Here is a 3,881-nt window from a genome sequence, read left to right as displayed (position 1 = left end):
TCAACTCATGGACCTGGGTTTTAAAGAGCATTTTATGAATTTGACTGCACAGGCAAGAGAAGTGAAGGCAAAAATTAATGAATGGGACTACATCAGACTAAGAAGTTTTTGCTCAGCAAGAGAAACTGATAACAAAATAAACAGAAAGCCAACTAAATGGGAAATGTTATTTTCAAACAACAGCTTAGATAAGGGCCTAATATCCAAAATATACAAAGAACTCATAAAACTCAACAACAAACAAACAATCCAATAAAAAATGGGAAGAGGACATGAACAGACACTTCTCCCAGGAGGAAGTACAAATGGCCCAACAGATATATGAAAAGATGCTCATTTTCTTTAGTTATTAGAGAAATGCAAATCAAAACTGTAATGAGTTACCTCCTCACACCTGTTAGATTAGCTATTATTAACAAGACAGGTAAGAGCAAATGTTGGAGAGGCTGTGGAGAAAACGAACCCTCATACACTGTTGGTGGGAATGTAAAGTAGTACAACCATTATGGAAGAAAGTATGGTGGTTCCTCAAAAAACCGAAAATAGAACTACCTTATGACCCAGCAATCCCTCTATTGGGTATATACCCCCAAAACTCAGAAACATTGATACGTAAAGACACATGCAGCCCCATGTTCATTGCAGCATTGTTCACAGTGGCCAGGACATGGAAACAACCAAAAAGCTCTTCAATAGATGACTGGATAAAGAAGAAATGGCACATATACACTATGGAATACTACTCAGCCATAAGAAATGATGACATCGGATCATTTACAGCAAAATGGTGGGATCTTGATAACATTATACCAAGTGAAATAAGTAAATCAGAAAAAAACAGGAACTGTATTATTCCATACGTAGGTGGGACATAAAAGTGAAACTAAGAGACATTGATAAGAGTGTGGTGGTTACGGGGAGAGGGGGGAAAGGGAGAGGGAAAGGGGAGGGGGAGGGGCACAAAGAAAACTAGATAGAAGGTGACAGAGGACAATCTGATTTTGGGTGATGGGTATGCAACATAATTGAAAGACAAGATAACCTGGACTTGTTATCTTTGAATATATGTATCCTGATTTATTGATGTCGCCCCATTAAAAAAATAAAAATAAAAAAAAAAGATAATGGGAGATGTAACACTTATGGTTAGTGTAGTTCAAGGAGAGGAGAGAGTTAGACTGGCAGAGAATTAAACGACCAAATTGGAAGAGGAAAAAAATAATCAAGACATAAAGATAAGAGAAACAAATGAACAAATATAATAAAATGGGATAGGTTATAAAGTGTGTGGATTATTCTTGATTTTGAGAGGTTATCTTCTTGCTTTTTTTTTTCTCTCCCTCTTCCTGGTCACTGATTTTGTACCCCAGGTTCTGCCCCTGTGGCACGCTCAGGTAGAGGTTTGCAGTTGATAAGTCTCTATGGCAATGTCATATATTGGGCTTCAGTCTCGTTGGCAGTCAAGGTTCATTAGCATTTGCAGGCTCCAACAGTAAGAAAGTCTGTGTTCCCGAAGCCTCTCTCCTAGTCTTTCCTTCCTGAATTAGTAGCCTGATGATCCAGCTATGGGGTTGCTGCTGCCTCTGCCTGGGTAGTAAGAGGCTCAAAGAGCTGGCAAATCCCCACTCTATTTCCACTCAGAACAGGGCTCTGGGTAAGGCTCAGTCAGAGCTGCTAGCATAATCAGCCAGGGCTTCCACCCACTCAAACACCTCTGACTCTGCCCCTCTGTCCGTAACATGGGCAGGCGCCCCCTCCCCGGGTGCTCAGAGGAATGTGTCACTCACTGTCTGTGCACACAGACCGAGATATGGAGCAGGCCGTCTCTTACTTTGAATGAGACCCCCACCTGCACGGAAAAGTTCCAGCGTTGGAATTGGTTCTCGCTTCCTCCCTAAGTGCGGCTTTTCCAGGGCACTGGGGCAGTTCCGAGATTTTGCTTTTCGCCCACACAAAGGCCTCTGACTCTGCCTCTCTGTGGGGTAACACAGGTGCCCACTCCTGGGGCTCTAGGAGGAATCTCTCGCCCACTGCGTGCACCGACCAGGAGATCGTGGTGAATGGCTGCCCTGCTTGTCTTTCTTTGTCTGGGTTGGTGCGAGTGTTAGCTTGTATTGCCCGGGTTGCCACAGGCACAGTTTTTCCTCGGCTTGTATCTCCGTGCCACAGCCTGGTTCAGCCATTTGTGCCACGGCCTAGATCTATTCACCCCTTTTGCCCGCCTTAGTTCTTATACTCTCAGTTCCCAGTGAAAGCAGCCCTATTTAGGTTAGTGAGGAAGGCGGAATGTTTCTTACTCCCTATTTCCTTCGGGGTTTGATTATATAGTTAGCCAATTTTTCTCTCGACCATACCTTAGGGTGTATTGTGGAACATCTGGAGGCTCCAAGGATAGATTTTTCTGTTTCTGGTTGAAGAACTTGTTGAGTTTTGGGGGAGATTTATCGGTATCACTCCCTACAGCACCATTACTCTCTCCCCTTCATTTCTGCTCCCTCCTTGGCCTCCTCTGTTCAGGCCCACGTTCTCCATCTCTTTATTCCCTCACACCCTTGCACCACTTTGTCCTTTCCCACCCTCTCTAAAGCAGATGCCTGTGCAACAGCCTCCTTCATCTCCCTTCCTCTCTTCTTCATAGCTTCCTGTTCCCTCATTTCCAAGGCTCACGGGGTAGGAGTGAGCTGGCCCCTGCCCACCCTCCACCTTCATCTTCAGCCACATTTGCAGGAGGTTCCATCCATTCTCACGACTTCTGTGTTCAATGTCCCCTCTGTGTTGCTGGCCGTGACCTAGGGCTCACTAGACAGGCAGTCAGTCACCTCTTCAACCAGAGTAGCACCCCTACACACGTTCCCCCATTATTACCTTTGTATGTTCTTGATCATTAGCTGAACGTCTTTATTCATCTGTCCCCTGGAGTTTCTGTTTCCCCTTCTAAACGTTGTCTGCCCCCTGAGCACTGGGGGGGGGGGGTGTCTCACTGCTGCCTGCCTAGCTCTGAGAGCACACACTGGTCAGTAAGGTTTGCACAGTGATCAACCAGGTTTCAGATGCACCCTGGGCTAATCACTTCTCCTCTGTGAGCCTCGGTTTCCCATCAGGTGGGGCAGCACATCCCTCTGGATGTTCTGAGGGTCTCTTGACTCTCCAGTATCCCTTACTCTTAGGTGAGAGAGGCCACTTCATCTCTGCCCTTAAGGAGCTTCAGTCTGAAGAGGGCACCGTTTCTCCTGGGTCTGCAGAGAGGGCTGTGTCAGCCTCAGCAAACTCAGGATGCTGGAAGGTGGGGAGGAGTAGTAGCTGTTGTTGGAGCAATGAAATGAATGGAGCAGGAAGTAGGTATCTTTCCTAAAAGTGTCTATCTATCAAAGCTCCCACCATCATTTTTTGAAAATGGTGGGAAGTGATGCAGATGGGACCACTGCAGTGGCCTGTCTGTGGTGTCTTCATCTTCTGAGGTCAAATCTGTCCCGGAGATGAGAAGCTTCCAGGCACTAGGACCTGAAGATTTCCAAGGAGACCTTGTACTCGGAGTGGGGAAGCTCCTGGCTAGCACCTTCTTTGCAGGCTTGGACACTGGACTTGTCAGCACAGTCTGAGAAACCGAGTCTCTTGGGGACAGTTCCCCCCTTAACCAAACATACCTGGGGTGGTAGTAAAGAGCCAACTGCCAGCCTGTCCATCCCAAGATGTTTCTGTGTTCCTCCTTAATCAAGGCAGCCTGCCAGGATCAAAGCCTCCCCCCATCCCCCAAACAAAATTAGGTGCCAGGATTTGATGGGGAGTACTGAATGATGACAAGAGAAGTTACCGGTAAATGGTTTAGACATGGCTTTGCTTAAGTTCTGGGTAAGCCCGGGAGATGCCCCACCACCAGGCTT

The sequence above is a fragment of the Saccopteryx bilineata genome, chromosome 5 (genome assembly GCF_036850765.1).
Source record: "Saccopteryx bilineata isolate mSacBil1 chromosome 5, mSacBil1_pri_phased_curated, whole genome shotgun sequence".
In the NCBI taxonomy this organism is placed as follows: Eukaryota; Metazoa; Chordata; class Mammalia; order Chiroptera; family Emballonuridae; genus Saccopteryx; species Saccopteryx bilineata.
This window is presented reverse-complemented; position numbering follows the sequence as displayed.